General features: G+C 37.5%; 1 long non-coding RNA gene across 3 annotated transcripts; it reads left to right on the top strand.

The window, feature by feature from the left end:
* Positions 1–4,379: 4,379 nt before the first annotated feature.
* Positions 4,380–19,398, top strand: LOC117297034. 3 transcript variants are annotated; one of them, XR_004519842.1, is made up of 5 exons: positions 4,380–4,431; positions 10,399–10,478; positions 12,926–12,983; positions 15,816–15,889; positions 18,260–19,398. It is a non-coding gene; the product is annotated as an uncharacterized LOC117297034 (long non-coding RNA). The 3 variants fall into 3 exon arrangements; XR_004519843.1 differs by lacking the exon at positions 4,380–4,431 and adding an exon at positions 4,833–4,904; XR_004519844.1 differs by lacking the exon at positions 4,380–4,431 and adding an exon at positions 8,695–8,777.
* Positions 19,399–20,668: the final 1,270 nt, after the last annotated feature.

Below are 20,668 nucleotides of genomic sequence, written 5' to 3'. Positions count from 1 at the left end.
ACGGCTGATTTGTCATGGCTTGATGTTCCTTGATTCTCGTGGATATGAATGCAGCAGCTCTCTGTGTTATCACATTCACAGGGAATGTGGTAAACAACAGCTTTGGCATGAGTGTCTTGCTGGTCTTTGTGTGTGTGAAGTGATGTTTGGATCTTGTTTGTTCTGGAAAGGTCTTCACTTGAGCTTGGCTGATAATTCGATGCAGTTTGTGAGATGCATGGCCGATGTAAAGAAGGGTGATGGTAGCCTTGAACTGCGGACCTTTGTCTGCTGTGATGATGAATGGCTTGGGCTGGCTGCAGGAATTTAAGGTCTTTTAGTCGTTGAGTTGTAGTGATGTCTTGATGTGATGAAGTTCCTGCTTCAAGCTGCCTAGGTCAACTTACTTGTAATGATCGTACTTCATTTCAAGTTTGTAGACAGAATACATTATAACTTGTAATGATATAATTCCTTACAAGTTAATGTATTCACATAAAAGATTGCATGTTTGTAATGAGGTACTTTATTACACTCATGCAATATAACATACTTGCAATAAAGTACCTTATTGCAAGTATGAAACAATTTAACTAAATTTGTAATGCAATTGCTCATTACAATTATGAAACAACATAAGGTTATTTGTAAAGGTAGTGTCATTACAAATTATAAAGACAACAAGCTTGTCAGGAAGTGTATGATTGGTTTAACATTACAAAGTAATAAAGTTTAGTTTTACTATTACTGAATTTGAAAATTGTATTAAATATGAATGGTAACTTGTATTGTGTGTCACTCTGTCTTTCCAGTATTCATCCAAACAATATTATAAGTGTTCTGGGGGTACCCCCACATGGTGGCCACCATGTTTTTTTTATTAGTTATTATTTAAGGACACACATTGGGTTCAGTAACTCTTATTGAGGTATTGCATGTTTATTGAGGGTAAGTAAGTCCTCATTAATATGCTAATTAATTACAATGGTCATGGCATTGTATGATTACTGAGGGTATTTGAGTCCTCATTAATATGCAAATTAATTACAATGGTCATGGCATTGTATGATTACTGAGGGTATTTGAGTCCTCATTAATATGCAAATTAATTACAATGGTCATGGCATTGTATGATTACTGAGGGTATTTGAGTCATCGTTAATATGCAAATTAATTACAATGGTCATGGCATTGTATGATTACTGAGGGTATTTGAGTCCTCATTAATATGCAAATTAATTACAATGGTCATGGCATGGTATGATTGCTGAGGGTATTTGAGTCCTCATTAATATGCAAATTAATTACAATGGTCATGGCATTGTGTGATTGCTGAGGGTATTTGAGTCCTCACTAATATGCAAATTAATTACAATGGTCATGGCATTGTATGATTGCTGAGGGTATTTGAGTCCTCATTAATATGCAAATTAATTACAATGGTCATGGCATTGTATGATTGCTGAGGGTATTTGAGTCCTCATTAATATGCTAATTAATTACAATGGTCTTGGCGTTGTATGATTACTGAGGGTATTTGAGTCCTCATTCATATGCTAATTAATTACAATGGTCATGGCATTGTATGTTTATTGAGGGCATTTTTAAGTCCTAGTTATTATATTAATGAATTACTATGGTTATAACAAAGGTCACATTATAATTGAGAGTGCTTGTTAATGAGAGTATTTCTTTTAATACAAAGAACATGAGATTAGTTTATTATCTGGTGCTAATTATGTGGCAAAATGCCACACTAAGATTGGTAATTGATGTACCATTCACAACAGTTTTATAGTTGAGAGTACTTTCTCACAAGTGTGTTTCTTCACTATGCAGACAAAGGGAGCTAGCCAAGTAGTCATGACTTCCGATATAGGATATTAATTGTAATTATAAAATGTATCTTATTTTAAACAAAGGAAAGTAATTAATTGGTTTTACTGCAAGGAAACTGTATATACAATTTTCTTTAACCGCATAATCATAAAGCATTTCTTAAGCCATAGTTATTATAGATAAGTTTAAGTGGGGTTTTCCAGAGTATTTGTTATCTCTGGTTTTTCACTCCGTAGGCTAGGTATCAAAGGGGGTAACATTTCAAAGAAGCAATTGTTGTAATGGTTACACACTTTGATGTATTATGATCCCTTTAACTGTTGTGGGGTGGAAGATGACAACCTTCACGTGGTCCACCCTGTTGTTAACTAATGTCATCAAAGACCTTTTTGCAAATTTTTTTGGGAAGCCCTCACTGTTGAGTGGGGTGCATGCTGATCCAGCTCGCAATCCAGATCGCTAGCTATGCATGTGTACCAAGTATTTGCGTTAAGGTCAAAACCAATCTATGTAGCAAAACTCCTAGTTTTCATGGCTTTGTGTGAAATAAATACCTTGATCATGTGAAACAAGAAACAACTGTGTGATATAGAATTGACATTGTAAAATACTAAGATTACCCCTGTAAAAGACATTGCATTTTGTTGCCATGGGTGAAACATTTCTCAAAACACATTGTACTTTAACCCAAGCTGCTGTACTTCTTTAAAAATAACAGAATATTCCTGAAAGTAATACACAGTCCGAGAAGTGTTACTGCGCGCTTCTTATACTTTTTTTGAGATATTGGCTGAACTCTTGAGCCCATAGTAGTACACAGTCTGAGATATGTTACCACAGTAACGCTTCTTAGACTTGAGATAATGCCAAAACTCTTGAGAGAATATGCACTCAGGAAGAACAATCCCAAAAGATATACACAGTCGAGCAGTAATACCGCGGTACCCCTTTTCATACTTCTTTTAGATATTGCCACATCACAGGAAGAATAATTTCTTTAGGAATACAACGTTTGAGAAGTGTTACTGCTGTAACTCTCTTGATACTCTTTGAGATTTATGTCGCCTAGTGAACTGAGCGAATATTAATATAAAGGGAATCAATGTGTGGTGAAGAGGTTTTCAACTAGTGGTTTAATCCCAACGAGGCCTGGTTCGTGATAATTTTACAGAGACGAAGCCGAGGTAAATTATAAAGAACCAGGCCTCGGCGGGTTTAAATCACTTGTAGAAAACCGATTCAACACACTTTGATTCCCATTCATAAATACCTTTTGGTCAAAAACATCCTTAATTTTTGGTCAAAAAGTAAAATAAATGCAATAATTATAGATGTTTAATGATTTTCTTTCCACACAACACCCGTCCTGCTATGAAATGGTAAAACCCTCTGCCGCCATTGGGTAAACAACTCCTTATAAGGGAATGCTGTGCGCATCGCGCGTATCGCTTGACTGTGACACAACTGTTTCAGCTCGACCGATAGGAATGAAGAAACCATGTCTTATAAGAACAGGTGCAAGGTCGCGTGTCACACCCATGAACTAACGCTTTTTACCGGTCATAAACAAAGGTTTATACACACCCATGTGACGCGCTCTCCCCCAATAGGAATAGCGAAACTGAGGTATTTATGAATAATTTTTTTTGTCAGTTTCGACAATGGATGCATGGTTCTGAGATGGTAATGACATTTTGGCCTCTAAGGTGGCATGGTATACAAGGCCCATTATTTCATAGAATTGTATGCCAGAAATGAACTGGATTCCAAGTTGCTATTTCAAATTTTTGGCCAATTTGACCCAAACATTTTGATTTAAAATTCAACAGGTATTTTGATGGGCTCGAGAAAGTGACAAACATATTAAAACTTGATGGACATTGAAATGTTCACACTGCACACCGATCTTCGATGACTTCAACTGGCCCCATTTGTTTTGAGTTTTTCCTGTTTTCACGGCAAACAAGAAACCATTGTTTCCTGGTGAAGCCATACATGGAAGAATTATCTACAGTGACTGCAAGTGTTCTTTGAGACTCTGTGTATGACTCTTTAGCCAGCAGTTGTCTTCGATTCAAAATATTTTTTAATTAAATTTTTAAATTACCATGGTAATTTGCAACAAATAACAAAAATAAATAATTTAATAAAAAGTGTGAATAATCATTGGCTTTCAAATCTGATTTATCATTTTGGCCATTGCTCGAAAAAGTCCTCCAATTAGTAGTAGCAGTAAAATAAAGTGCTCAAAATTAGTTTTTGTCGGGATCCCGACAATATATATCACGTGACCATTTCTTATGTGTTTTTTAATAAACGTTTTAAATTTTTGTCATATGGTTCCTGACCATTAAAAGTAAAAGTTAAACTTGTTTTCGTTAGAGCGGGTACTCTTTGAAATACCATTAGATACTCTTTGAAATACCATTCACTCCAAAAAATATATTTTTTAATGTTGGGGGCCAAAAATCTGACATGGCATGTCAGGGCCAAATTTCTTTTAAGAGCTACCCTAGCGCCCTCTGTTGACTAGTTATGTTTAGTCTTGCATTCCTTGCATTCCGTGATCAATCCAATTCCAAGATGGTGAATATTGCGGGAAGTGCAAATTGAGTAAGTGGAAAATTTTGACTGTAAATATCTCTGTACTGTATTATTTATGAAGCAAATAAAGCACACAAGTCAAGCTAAGAGCTGTTAGATTAAATTTATCTGGTTCATTCCGCCGTCTGCCCGAGAGAAGCTACTTTTAAATGCGTTTTCTTTGGTTAGCTGGTTTGTTTGTACACGTACATAGTAATGGTATGTATGTACACGTGTACTGTTACGTACGTAGTTTACACGTACGTATCTGTATGTACATCTATTCTTAAAGACTTAACTATGTATCCTGCAGCCGATTTCTCGAAACGATAGGATTACTCCTAACTCGAGTTAGGATGAGCAACCTGTCCTAACTTAGGATGGGTTCAATTCGTCCCACGTACTTGAATACAGAACTAAACCTGTCCTAAGCTAAGTCCTAGATGATTCCTAACCTAAGTTAGGAATAGTTCGGTGAAAACGACAGCTGGTGTCTAGCCCTGGTAAGACGTAAGTCAGTGCCACTGCACTGACGTCCTGGGTATAAAAGTTGTTTACAATGCGAACACAAATTTGACTACAATTTTCTTTATTTTTTACCTGATTTGATTGAGAAGCTAGAAATCCGTTCATATATTCATAGTTTCCCTCATCACTATCCTCCCCTTACCAGTTTTATGCCTTTTTCTTTGAATTGGGAAAAAAATAATGATGGTTTATATCAACCGATGCCCTAATTACCTTCTTTTGTTAATATGAAGTATGCAAACATATTAAAACTTGATGGACATTGAAATGTTCACACTACACACCGATCTTCGATGACTTCAACTGGCCCCATTTGTTTTGAGTTTTTCCTGTTTTCACGGCAAACAAGAAACCATTGTTTCCTGGTGAAGCCATACATGGAAGAAACATCTACAGTGACTACAAGTGTTCTTTGAGACTCTGTGTATGACTCTTTAGCCAGCAGTTGTCTTCGTTTTATTCAAAATATTTTTTAATTAAATTTTTAAATTACCATGGTAATTTGCAACATATAACAAAAATAAATAATTTAATAAAAAGTGTGAATAATCATTGGCTTTCAAATCTGATTTTTATTTATTTTTTCCCCTTTTTTTCTCTTAAAATTTATAATAAAGCGTATAAATCAACAGTGATAATTGGATCAACAAGCTGATCATTTAAATTTTAATATTAATAATAATATTGATCGGAGGGTTAAAAAAAAAATCTCCAAAAATATTAGAAAATTATATAAGGCACATGGCTTCTTTAAGCCTAGCTGTATTTTTTTCCAGAATGCTCAGCAAAATATTCAGTCACATGATTTGATCATCGTGAATTGTGAATTAATATAGTGTTTGATGAAACTTTTTCGGTGGGCAAATATTTTTATATGGCCTCAACATTATGATATATTTTTGTACCTTGTAGAAATGCCTAAAATACCAAACTTTTTGCATTTACAAGTGCAAATATCCAGTGGAGCCTTACGTATTTCTAAGTTTTGGTCAAGGGAGAGGAGACTCTTTGCTTGGCAAATAAAACCACACAATTTGTTTACAGGGACTGTTTACATCGATCACAGAGAAGTAAAAGATTTGCCAAGATTTTAGGGACACCTCGAAACAGGAACTCCAACGATACTCTCAACGAGTTCACAGCTAACAAACAGGAACAAATATATCCATGGAGAAATTATTTTTGAAAATATGTCGAAGTTCTGCACTGGCGTGGTTGATCATCGTGTACCAATTGATAGTGTCAGCCCAAGTGCGCATGGCTTTGGTTGAGTAAAGACAGTGCATTATCTTGCCGCTATTCGCCGTCAACTGGGTAGGTGCCGTTAACTCGCTTTCAACTCCTCAAATATACTTTTTAAAATCCAGGAGGCATAAAACTGTAAAATATTCCAGCTCAAATAGAATTTTTATAAATTTCAGGTTGAATTTCGGTTACAAATATCAAGTTTGTTTTCTTGTGAAATTTTTTTATTAAATAAATTCAAAGCAGCAAAGCCGTCTGCCTCCATCTTGCTTTTTTCACAGTGCTTTCCTGAGGGCGCTTTCCTGTTCCCGTATATTTTTTTTCTTGGGCCGGTTAGCATGCGCTAATTTAAGGTAAGAAGTGGCCTCATTAGTCCTAGGAAAAAATACACTTCCAGCACGTGGAGTCTTGGCACAAGACGTCAATGCTCGGTATCGCATAGCACTTTGTGTAAATTGCTCGCTGACTATTATCCATCTGCTTAGTGTTTGGTTGACGCAAGTGGATGGCGATTTGGCTGCAAATAGTAGGCCGCCAGTATTCAGTGCAAAGAAAGTGTTTACACGGAAGTTAGTGCACAACGTGGGATCGGAAAGCGCCAATTTCAATTTTCTTTTTACAAAATATTATTACCAAAGGAGAAAATTCAACAATTTCAAATAATGCAAACTTGGAGTTCCAACTACAAGGAACATGTGAGTAAAAGTTCAGACTCCCGAGTTAGGTAGAATATGTTGTAACAGATTTTTGAATTGTTTTCGCAATGGTATGGGACCTTTATACCCTGGACTCCGTCACGTTGCCTGCAACGGAGGAGTCCAACCTGGGCTACCTGGTGTCTTGTGTTTTCAGTAGGATAACAGGAAAATTGTTCACAATCAAAAACTAAACGATTTAAACAAAAATCATCTATCCAACTTGGTTACAAATTGTAATACAATGACACTTACACTTAATCTTGTGTTGAAATCTTAAAAGTTTTGTTTTTCTGTTGGGAGAGATAATCTTCTATCACAGTGCCAACTTCTACTTCTACTTCTACGTGATACATGGCAATGTCCGTAAGTCAGGATATAACGCCAAGGAAAAAACTAAATGTGCGTGCGCAGTGTGGGCGCCTCTCCATACAGTGCCACTTAAATTAATTTGCAAGGTTAAAGTAAAAAGGGGTCCATAAAATTATGGCGTACATGTGACTGCCATTACAACTTCCTTAAACACCTCGTATGTTTGTGAGGATAAGGTGCTTCCAGGAAGGGTGTTCCACCAGGCGACTGCACGAGGAAAGAAGGAGTACTTATAGAGCATGATACGGGAAACAATGGGTTGGTATATATGGGTGGTAAGATCTCAAGGATGATGCCGATGGAGCCATGGGAGTGAGGTACATGTGTATGTCAGGATTTACTGCAATGATGTTGTGCTGAATTTTGTACATGAGAAGAAGACTAGATCTTTTGCGTCTTTCTTCTAGTGAGGTCCATTGGAGTTGTTGCATCATTTTGGAGACACTTTCAGTCCTCATATATCTATTGAGGACGAATCTCGCTGCTTGACGTTGTATGTTGTCGATCCTGGAGATGACCTTTTTGGTGTATGGGTTCCATATGGCAGAGCAGTATTCAAGTGAGATATTCCTTTTCCTTTATCTTTACAGAGGTGCCTCTCAGGTTGCGTCTAATTAGCCCCAGAATCCTGTTGGCTCTGGTTGTAGCTTTACTGATGTGTTTGGACCAGGACATGTTGCTAGTGAATGTCAGACCAAGATATGGGTAGTCTGAAACTGAAGTTAGTTCATTGCTTCTGAGTTTGTAGTTTGTCTCTATGGTGTTGCGACACAAGGAAATTTTCATGGAGTGACATTTGTCAGTGTTAAATTTCATTTACCATGTGACGGTCCATTGCTGAAGGCAGTCAAGATCTTGTTGCAGGATTACTGTGTCCTTTACGTTGGTGATGGTTCGTTAAAAGAGACAATCATCTGCAAATAAGCGTATACATGTACTTGAGGAATGCCTGATAGGAGGTCATTGATAAATGTCAAGAACAGGAGTGGACCAAGTACATGTACCTTCCCTTATGGAACTCCTGAAATTACAATTTGCCCAGTCTGATGATTTTCCATCTATGACAACACGCTGTGAACGCTTTTTTAGAAAGTTTTCTATCCATATTTGTAATGGGCCTCTGATTCCGTAATGATGGAGCTTTAGAAGGAGGCACTGATGGGGAACACGATCAAAGGCCTTTGAACAGTCAAGCTTTATTGCATGCACTTGGCCTCGATCGTCAAGGGCTTTAGTAAGAGCTTGAGTAGTGACCTTAGCTGGGTTTCGCAAGATTGACCAGGGCGGAATCCATGCTGGGCATTTGTGAGTATTTTATGATGAGATCATTGTAGTGGTCTATTACTAATAGGCCTACTTGGCTGAATATTATGTGCTCTATGATTTTGCTGCAGATAGATGTGATGAATACAGGGCGGTAGTTGGCTGCTGTGTTCCTATCTCCTTTCTTATGAATTGGAGATATGTTGGCATTTCTCCAGGTAGGAGGAACACATCTGGTGTCTAGTGATTGTTGGAATATGAAACTTAGTATAGGTGAGATTTCAGTAGCTAGGTCTTTCAAGATTCGCGCTGGTATCAAATCTGGACCAGTGCATGTACGACATTGGAGCGACGTCAAATGTTTTCAAACCTTTCATTGATTGGTATTTTATTGAATATTCAGAAGCTAGCATGGCATGCAAAATAAATAAAAAACTCATTCAATTACTATTAAACAAACTTAATTACATTTTTGTCTTAAGACATATGGCTAGTTGGTTAGAATCCAGAGATATCGCAAGGCATGACAGTAAAACACCCCAACCCCATTGAAGCACAAACACTTCAAAACTATCTGTTTTCACCCAATTTCAGACCAGCAATGTTTGGTTTCAGGGATAAGAAACCAATCTGTTGTATTGTCTCTCTAATGTAGGCATCATTCATCAGAATTTATTACTGTCTGCGGTAAATGAAAAAAAGAAGTGTTTTTTTCATTTTCACTTAAAATGTTATAATTTTTTCCCCATATTGGCACACCATAGAATCCCTAATAGCAACAACATCATGTGATCTACCTAGTGACTTAAGGAGAATGAAACTCAATCTAGCAGATGATTATTTTGTTTTGAAATGTAGAGGTTGGATGATGTTTCTTAGACTCATTTAATTGTTGGCATAATAATGTAGTGATTTATACCAAAAATTCATCATTTTATATATGTTTGAGTATAACCTTTGACAGGGGGGGGGGGGGGGGCGCGGCGCAACGCTTTTCCATCTAAGACGACTCTCTGGGTTCTAGTTGTTAGCCACCTTCTTATCCAGGCGTTGGTCTTATTTCTGACAAAATTGGAAATTATTAAATTTTGAAGTTGTGTAGCCGTATGAGAGCTGCCTGTTTTTAAACAACCACCTGTAATGCCTCGTGCTTGTGTCAGGGGGAAAATGTCTCTGTTCAGCATTATGAAGACCACCATTTTTTTGATATGCCTAGGTTAGACAACAAAATTGTATATAATTGCATATTGGTGGTAATATAATAAAACTACTTGCAACCAATCACCACTTAGGACTATGATGACGTCATACACATTTAAAATCAAGACCAACGAATTCTACGTATCCGAAAACTCCTGTTGATGTCTAATTTTTTCAGTCAAACATGTCAAAGAAATGTAATTTTGGCCCATGATTCGATTGGGGCTCATGTAAGATTGTAAGATTGTCTTTATGCCCTGCAGTCCTGGATAAATTTATGTTTTGTTAGTAAAGTTATGTGTATGCTTGGATTTTGAGGTTGTTGTGAATGCCATTGGCTGATGTGAATCTGGTGATTGTGTGATCCCCTTCTGGACATGTCTTTCTATCCCTTCTTCTATAACATTGTTGTTTGTTCCTTCCACCAAGATTACTACTACAGGGCAGAAGGTACATGTAGAAAAGGTTTAAAACATGAGTACCTGGATTTATTGCCCCAAAGTTGGTAGTTGCTTGAGGATTATTTGGTCTCAGAATCCATCACTGCAATAACCTGTCTGAAAGTTTGTATACTCGGCGCCTTGAGTACCTTGTTTGGTACATACGTGCGCCATATAAGACTTCGATATTATTATTATTATTATTTGATGCAATTGATAATTTATCCTTAATTTCTGTTCTTTGACCTGTTCAGATTCAATAAGATCCCTTCACCATACAATGAAGTACTTATGCACTCCCAGCATTACTCAATCTGGACATGTAGCTATAAAGGTAAGTTTAATTTTCCGAAGCCAATAAATACGTGAATAAAAGAGTGATGACGAGGTCTTAAATAATGGAACAAAAGGGTAGCGACGAGCAGCCCTGTAAAATCGGAAGGGTCGAGGCTGTCTGATAAAGGCTCAAGCCGAAGGCGAGGGCCTTTATTGCCTGGCCATGACCCTGTATCTATAGTTTTAAACGCCAATTTAAGAACGAGTCACTGCTCTTTTATTCCCATTCATAATTAAGGGAATCAATGTTTTGTGAAGAGGTTTTCAACTAGTGTTTTAAACCCAACGAGGTGGTTCTTGATAATTTTACCGAGACTAAGCCAGTGCAAGTTTATGAGTGCTCAGGACAGTGCTTTTTCAATAGCGTACAAGCCGTGAAACAGCCGCCACATTTGATCAAAATATTATCCAGGTTTTCTATCTGCATTTAAACAGTATTCCTGAAGTTAAAGGATTTAGAATTTATTTGTTTTCCAGGACGCTTGACACACGGCACATGTTATACACATACACTGTGTACATGTAGCTTGACAGCGACAATGCTAAAAAGTTTGTGGAACAAACCATTGCTGCACAGGGATAGGCTGTACAGTATTAATAAATATGTGGACTGAAAAGAGTGCTTAATATAAGAGAAAGACTGTCACGTACAACACCCCATCCTTTAAATTTGATTTAAATATTAATACAAAAATTATAATAATATTACCGAAGTGGATTTATGACACGTGTGTCCGCCCCTCCAAAATAATATATCAAATCAAACGCCCCCACACGCAAAGTGGAACAGGTCAGTTTTGCGTATGCCACATGCAAAGTTTCGGTTAGTGGACGTGTGTATTAGTTTAACCATGAAGAAAGAGAAGGAGTTCGAACGACTCGCAAAACCGCAGAGTAACAAAAGAACACCCTGACAATGCCCCTTTCTGACCAGTGGAAAAAATAGGAGACCTCCTGCTGGACGGCCGATTAGTGAGCGTGATTAGATCTCTTTGTACTAAGGTGTGGTATCGCTACTCTGCACCGTTGCCATCTTGTAAAGTTGAATCATTGGAGACAAGAATTGTGAAAACACGTTTTCATTTACCATTTGTGGTGTTTACATGGAAATATCATTGCATATTTTACATTTTTTTGCGACTTTCCTGTCACTAGCGGTGGTCCAGAATTTGGGTATAATAGCACAGGAGGGTGGTTGGTATTCAATTTGTGTTTTTTCGATTTTGTTGGTGAAAGTGTACACAAATTTTATCGGGTCTCAAAAAAGTAGTTTTTTCTTTATTATATCCGTACGGCATACGACACCATAGTTGAGTGAAGAACCAAGTGCGCACGTGCAAACTCACATACGCCAGGTCGCCTATTGTTTGGAAGGTATGTGGGTGATTTCGAGTTGTCGTTAAATGACCGCGTTGCCACGGATTCGGCTTTTGAAGTCCCTTCGTTTGAGCTCCTTCTTTTCCTTCCTCCATGGTTTAACGAAATCAGTAAAGGAAGCTGGCACCATCTTCCTGCATGGCAAAAAATCACTTGTGGTCAGGAAGGACATGGCGGTTGTTTGTACACAACGCATCGGTATAAGCGATAGAGCAAGCATTCTTGCGCGCTCTCATTACTTACCGTGAGCACGGGTCATGAAGCGACATGAACTTGAAATTTGATTACAGCGGAAGGATTCTTTCAAGATATGATTACCAAAATACCACAAAATTATTGACTAATAATGCCTTCAACAGAATATGAAGTAGCAATAATTTTAAAATGTACACCTACCTCGCCAACTGCCTGTAAAGTTTGACCCTGTATACATGTACATGTACGTTGTGCGCAACATTGTGGGCCGGGTGTGATCGATGTGCGACGCGCTTTGCGTGAATGAGACTAAACTATTTGTAATGAAGGTAAACACATGATTACGATTGCATCAATTAGAATGCAAAAAATCTCCAAGGTAAACACATGATCACATTGAACCAATTAGAATGCATAAACTCTCCAAGGTAAACATATGATCACATTTGGATCAATCAGAGTGCAAAACTCTTTAAGGTAAACACATGTTGACATTTGGACCAAAAAAAGAATGCCCAAATTCTGCAAGGTATGAGTAACAATTGACAAGTTACTGTCGGAAAAGTATTCTGACTTTTTAAATGAGATTGATTGGTGATAGAGGTTGAAAAAATTAGTACATAACTTTACACCAAGATGACTGATTTAAACAGGTTGGGAATCACTCCATTAAGCGCATGTTTGGTATACATGTACATGTTTAATGAGCCCTCAACCAATGATTAAGTGAATTTGTGCAGGAACAAATCTGTAATTCCATAACCATAGGGTGCGAGATATTTATGTGTATAACATGCTTTTAAGACAAAGAGTTTATCAGTATTTTGAAGAAAAACAAACATTTTAAACTGATTTTATATTTATCATGGACAGGTCAAGAACATGTTCCAGCATTGAAATGCCGTATTGTAGCTGCGTCTGTTGATGACAGGTAAGCAAATTGAATTCTTGTCACAAGCTTGTTTCTTGCATCTTTATTTTCATAGGGGCCTATCCTCAAAAAGAAATTCTGAGAATTACTATGATTTATGGTACATTTTAGATTATTTGTGTATTGTATCATGCCTCAATATAATATTTGTTAATTCTTATCAAGACTTATAAGCCACTCCAGTTTTTTGTGACCCTCTTCACTCTTTGATGTCCACTGGCAATGTGTCAGGCACTCATGATATCATGTTATGAGTGAAGAACCCTTCAGTACCATAAGTTATGTTCAAAGCTGGAACCTTATCAATGCTGTGTGCATTCGTCTTGTGATTCTGCAAGACTGCTGAGATCATTACATGTATTTACATGTCTTGAATATCTGAGACAGTTTTATGGAGTTGTTGCCTCGGCATCAACAGTTCAACATTTTGATATGATAGTAAAGGTAATAACAATTGGCTTTAATATCGCGCTTTACACAACTGAATTGCGTCTGAAAGCGCTTCCAACATTATCACCCTGGTGCATTCCCTTAAATAGTCTCAGCTCCCTGCGGAGTGCACGTATAAGGTGACTGGTCTATTTTACGACATCCCTGTTCCGACACCCCTATGTTCCAACACCCCTTTGTTCTGACAACCCTTGGTTCCGACAACCCTGAAAAGTAGATCAGTATTATTTGTTAACAACATGTACTATAATTATTATTATTTTTTTTGGGGGGGGGGGGGGGGGGGGGGGGCAAGTGAAAGAATATTCTCATCGGCGCAAAAAAACGCAAGGGAGAGTTGGAATGCTTAGCAAAGATTACACAGCTTGATGAAATTGGCGTCGGGCTCAATTTCATAAAGCCCCAAAGCACAAAAACTTGCTACGCCCAAAGAAGTATTGCTTAGCAGAAATAGTTGTTATTTTGTCTGGTGTCCCACTCAGTTAGCAAAGAAAATTTCTGAACTGTATTTTCTGCTAAACAGCTTGAATAACTTGGCTGCTAGGCTCATTTTCAATAAGCCTACATGTATACTTGTACATATGTATTAGCTCACAAACTTGCTAATCACAGAAAAGCATTGCTCAGCAGAAATATAGATTACCAGCCAAAATTACCTTGAGTTGTTATTGTTGTGTATGGTGCCCCGCTCAATCTTTGCTAGCAAAGACAATTCTTGAGCAGTATTTTCTGCTTTTAAAACAGCTTGGAGAACTTGGTCCCTAGGCTCATTTTAATAAGCCTGTAAGAACAAAACCTTGCTTAGCACAGAAAAGTATAGCTTAGCAGAAATAGATTACCAGCCAAAATGACATTATAGTAATTATTTTATAGTTGGTGGCACGGTTGGCTTGTGCGTGAAGCGCTCCCCTCTCACCAAGGTGACCCCGGTTTGATTCCCGGTCGGGGCCATGTATATGTGAGTTGAGTTGTGCGTTGGTTCTCTGCTGTGCCACCAGGGTTTTCCAGACTATCCGGTTTTCCTCCCTCAGGAAAAAATCAAACACTTATGTTCTTGGCTGTGCTCCGTGGTCATAATGGGTTGATGTGGCTGGCAGCTGAATGCGCCCTTGCATGCCTGCTTCTCGAACACGTAGACGCGTCCTTCGCAATTCAGCTCTAGCTGCGAGTAAGGACAATTAGCCCCCCAAATTATTATTATTATACACGAAGTGTGGGCCTTGGACAATACTGTTTATCAAAAGTGTCCAATGGCTTTTTAATGAACTATTCTTGCATGATCTTTTAGGTATACTTGAATAAAGGCCTAATGACAATTCTTCAAGAAACATTTTACATGTATGAGGTCAACATTGACTTTCTGAAAAATTTTAGTTCCTAAAGTGATTTATATTTTAAACATTCTTCCATATTCATTGATCCCTACCCATTGGTGGCTAGAAAGGCAAGTTCAGCATTTGACATACGTGTACACTCATAAGCACCTCTTTTGGGGGGAAACAAACGAATGAAGAAGAAACAAACATTTTATAGAGTTAAATTAATCTTTATATCTTTCTAGGGTAGCCCACCTTGGTGGGCTGTTAATGCAATATTTTGATGCAGCCATTTGATGCGGCAGTCATGGCCAAGCTGATGAGAACACCAAATTCAAGCTCTGGTGTTTCTGATCAGCAGAGTGTGGGTTCGACTCCCAGTGTTGACATTTTGTGTGATTAAGCATTTTTAATAATACTTGGTTGTTACATGTACATTTATAGTGCGCTTTATCACACCCCTAAGGGGCATATCAAAGTGCACATTATTTTACCTGCCAGGTACAGTGGAGCTAACATTTATGAGACCTATTTTTTTAAATTGTTTTACAAGGTGCTATGGCGCATTATGCAGCCAATTAAACCAGGAATACTGGGGCGCAGTAACCTGTTCACTTTTCGATGTAAACTGCACTATTTTTTACATGCTGTTCACAACACACGGGACCAACAGCTTTACGTTCAATCAGAAAGTCAAAGCGATGGTTAAGTGTCCTAACCATTATTGCTCCATCCTTCAGATGGGACGTAAAGCTGTAGGTGATGTGTGTTGTGTAATGTATGAAAATCAGCACACTTATCATATATAGCGAATGGTTTTGCCCATATGTTCCTGGTCTGATCAGCAGCATATTGCACCACAGCACATTGAAACCATTACATGATGCTATAAAGGAATACGTCTCATACTTTGATACACCCCTAGGGGTGTGATAAAGCGCTGTATAAGAACCAAGTATTGTTAGTACTATTTATTTATTCTAATTTAGGCCCTGATGTGATTCAAGTGTGTTTGATCATGACCACTTGTTTTAACTGATTATGTGTATATTTTGTTCTCTTTTAGACCATGCTTTGACAGAAACTCTGATACAAATGTTTCTGACAATGATTTGTAAATCATCATGCTGCTGTTCTGTGGTAAGTACATACATGTATTCTAAAATGTGTCTTTATAGAGGCACTGAACACTAGTAGTAATTACACCAAATAATTGTTAGCCCAAAACTTTATATTTTTGGTCACGAGCAGTGGAGAGCTGTTGATAGTGTATAAGCAAATTGTGAGAAACATCTCCTTCTGAAGTAACATAGGTTTATAGGTAGTTTTCGAAAAAAGTTTTGCAACAAGGGTTTTTTTTTATCGTTATTTGGTTTTTCAACTTTGATGACGAATAGGCCCTTCCCATGAAATATGCAAATGAGACAAGCACATGCGCATAAACACCTATGGATGACAAATTCAAAAAGGAGTTGGATCGTGCATGCCAAACTCTTGAGGGAGCTGGTTTCATTTTTGGGTTTCATTTTCATTGGCCAGATGCCAGTAAGTTGTCCTGTAGCTGTTTTTAGAAACCAAAAGAAAAAGGAGACAAATAATTGTCTTCATTTTAAATCTCTTATAAATAATTGGCACAAACGAAGATATTGAGGATGCAGAAAGGAACAATTGTAAGCTGATCGTGAAGAGGCTGATCAAAGAAGTGGAGGAACTTAAGACTGGAAAACATCACTCTATGGCTCAAAATCTTGGCTCTGCTTACCGCAAAATTATTCTGCGCTTATGAACACCAGCATTTAATTTCTTCACTAGCTGTGTATAGTGTAGAATGCCTAGTTGTGGTAAGCTGGAGTACACACACACATGCCAGAATCCCTGCTAATTATCCATTAAAACATTATTTGTTTTTGCTCAAAGTTTGTAGATCATTTACAGATTTCAGCAAACAGCTCTGGAATAACTATATTTTTGTAGACCCATTTTGCCTTCAAAATTGTGTATATATATTCTGTGAATAAATAAATCTTTCAATGTATAAACATCCAATCCAAACCACAGTATGGGTGATGGGTAAAAACATCACAATCTTTCAGATAACTGGATCTTCTTGTATTGTTTCCCTCTAGTGTATGGACATTTTATTTAGAACCCTTTTACCCCTTTCTGCATCAACAACAATTCAATAAACAAATTAATGAAAGAGTCTAGCTACGGTCCTTATGGTTGAAACACCCTGGTTTACCAATATTGGACAAACTGTGGACTTCTTTATTGCCTCGTTGACTCATTTATGGAATCCACCCAGACAAAGAGCCTAACCCTACCCCTCCCCCACCCCCTCCACCCTTTGCTATTCACACCACAAGTATGAAGTTGATCACTGTAGACTTCTTTATTGCCTCTCTGATTCATTTAGGGAATCCATATTCCAGACAAAGAGCCTAACCCTAACCCCCCCCCCCCCCACACCCTTTGCTAACCACACCACCAAGTATGAAGGTGATCACTGTGTGCTGCTTCATGGCCTCTCTGATTCATTTAGGGAATCCATATTACAGACAAAGAGCTTAACCCTACCCCCCCCACCCCTCCCACCCTTTGCTATCCATACCACCAAGTATGAAGGTGATCACTGTGTGCTGCTTCATGACCTCTCTGATTCATTTAGGGAATCCATATTACAGACAAAGAGCTTAACCCTATCCCCCCCCTCCACCCTTTGCTATCCATACCACCAAGTATGAAGGTGATCACTGTGTGCTGCTTCATGGCCTCTCTGATTCATTTAGGAATCCATATTACAGACAAAGAGCTTAACCCTACCCCCCCACCCCTCCCACCCTTTGCTATCCATACCACCAAGTATGAAGGTGATCACTGTGTGCTGCTTCATGGCCTCTCTGATTCATTTAGGAATCCATATTACAAACAAAGAGCTTAACCCTACCCCCCACCCCCTCACCCTTTGCTATCCATACCACCAAGTATGAAGGTGATCACTGTGTGCTGCTTCATGGCCTCTCTGATTCATTTAGGGAATCCATATTACAGACAAAGAGCCTTCAATTTTTTTTTTTTTAAGAAAGCCATTGATGGAAGCAAGCAAACTTCTTTCTGATAAGCGGTGTAATGTCTTATATAGAAATTCAACTTAAGAATGGTCAAAGTTACCTATAAATGAAATATGCATAAAGAGCTAAAAAGAAACCCTAGTTTGAGATGAAGGGAAAAACGTGTGAATTAATAGCAACACCAGACTGTGAATCCATGAACATGAAGTATTGAAAACAAAGTAATCTGTTTTCATGATTATTGAAATTGTGCACCAAGCCTCATGAACAAAGAGTACCCACAACTGTGATTTATTTGTTTTTTATGTCCTTTCCTTAACTGGGTCTCTTTTTGTTATTGACATCTACAAGTTCAGATTTTGTAATGCTGTGTGTCATTGTTCATAAATAGTCTTATAAACATTTTAATTGCATGTGTCTTTTTTTTCATGTTTCTTAGGATTTGTCTATGTGAAATGTTTGACATCACTGAAGGAGCAAGTATCATCAAAGGACTATGGTTAGTTGTGTTAAATGCAAACATTGGATGCATATGAGAATGCATGGTGCAGATTGATCAAGTTCTGACAATGCAAAAAGGAAATGTATTCAATATTTGTTGTACTAAAATCACTCTTAGATGCTTGTCCTTGGAAAAAATGCTCTCCATGAATATGCAAAAGACACAAAAACTTGTATACCCAACACTTAAATGCAGATAATGCCATGTAGATTTCAATCCTGTCCTCCGTCACTTTTCCTTGAAAAAAAAAAACATTTCCTCAGACGTGCTGTGAATGATTTTTTCTGGTACCTACAAATGATGACACTTGAAGCATTTTTCCTTAATCCAATGACAAACATTTGTGTGTGTGGTCTATATAGATGTATCCCTGCACGTATGTATTTTATTAAGTTAGAAGTTATGAATGATTGTTGTACAAATTGTAAATGAATTCCATTTTGTAATTGAAAAGTGTTTGATACTTCATAATGTATTAAGTGTAGTTGCTACAATATGAAATGGACTCTATTTGCTCCTATACATTATCCATAAAACCATATCATTTAGTTGTGTACAGTAGATAGAATGAATGAATGAACGAATGAATGGATGAGAGTTATGTGTTTGTGCACCTTTCCCATCCCCAAAATGCTATGCAAGACAGTATGATTCATTATTGAAGTTGTAAATGCGTACATGTAAGAAATCTTTTGATATTGAAAGAAATCTTTATGTGCTTGTTCATTTTCCAATTTGCTTGATATTGTAGGAGTTTGTTGACCATCATACTGCCTTACATGCATTAGTGTTGTTCTTTTTTGTGTTGTCTTCAAAGCCACGGTGCGATGTAAAAAAAATTTCCTTGAATCCCACCCGAGTAATAGTTTTTTTCACGCCTTTGATATTTTTTCTTCGCAGAACTCTGGTAAGTTCTGAGTATAAAGTGCTAACAACTATTGGTGTATAAGGGTAAAAACAAATTAATATTCTTTATTCCGGATGCAAGTGTAACATCTATAAATCGTTTGCAGTACCCGCTGCTACACTTGCGATTCAAAATGCCTCTAGCCACCGGGCAATCTCAGTGGTCTAGTTGGTATGACACTGCTCTAGATTTGCAACGGTCGTGGGTTCGAATCCCAACCGAGTAATATGCCTGTGATTTTTTACTCGTGTACATGTAAGTACTGAGTAAACAGTGGCAATTCATCAGTGTATATGGTACAAACCAAATTAATATTCTTTATTCTGGATGCAAATCTATTAAATCATTTGCAGAACCCGCTGCTAAGCAAGGATTCACACTGCCTCTAGCCACCGGGCAAACTCAGTTGTGTAATTATGTTTTGGGGGGGACTTGCAACTTGAGAGAACAGAAAGTTCCATTGTTTCTGGGGTATAAAGGTCAAAGGTATGGAACTATCGCCCTTTTGTACACCTTGATAATGCCATTTTGCATTATGACTTAACCTGTGAAATTCCAATCAGATAGTATACTTTAATTCCCAGAAGTTCACAAAATTCTACACTCCTCATTTACATTCAAGCTTAGGAGTTACAACAACATACCTTTTTTTGATTTGTTATTAATCCTTTTTAAAAAAACTTTTTTTAATCCTTTTTCAATACGAGTGTTCGATATGACAATTAATAGAAATTGTTGTGCCATGGCTTTGAAATATTTTAATTGTGAGCTGACAACTTTGCGGTTTATCTGTTGTGTTACGTGTTTGTGAATACATACGTGTACCTGTACTTGTGTATGTTAATTTATTTCTTCAAATTGTTTCTTAATTTGAAATAAAAAGCAATGCTGTTTTAAAGGCAGTGGACACTATTGGTAATTGTCAAAGACTAGCCTTCACAGTTGGTGTATCTCAACATACTGTATGCATAAAATAACAAACCTGTGAAAATTTGAGCTCAATCGGTCATCAAAGTTGCGAGATACTAATGAAAGAAAAACAACCCTTGCAACACGAAGTTGTGTGCGTTTAGATGGTTGATTTTGAGACCTCAAGTTCTTAACTCGAGGCCTCAAAATCAAATTCGTGGAAAATTACTTCTTTCTCGAAAACTATGGAACTTCAGAGGGAGCCGTTTCTCACAATGTTTTATACCATCAACCTATCTCCATTACTCGTCACCAAGAAAGGTTTTATGCCAATAATTATTTTGATTAATTACCAATAGTGTCCACTGCCTTTAATTGGGTATTGTAAAGTTTGTTATTGTGAATAAATCATGTGTATCTGCAGTAAAGAAGTGTCTGGTAATTTTTACTTTTATGTTTATTCTTAGGCAGCAATGTGTAATTGTGATGAGTTGTCAGCTCTCAATTGAAATACTTTTAATTTTAAAGAT

This window comes from Asterias rubens, chromosome 11 (genome assembly GCF_902459465.1).
Source record: "Asterias rubens chromosome 11, eAstRub1.3, whole genome shotgun sequence".
Taxonomy (NCBI): domain Eukaryota; kingdom Metazoa; phylum Echinodermata; class Asteroidea; order Forcipulatida; family Asteriidae; genus Asterias; species Asterias rubens.
This window is presented reverse-complemented; position numbering and strand designations above follow the sequence as displayed.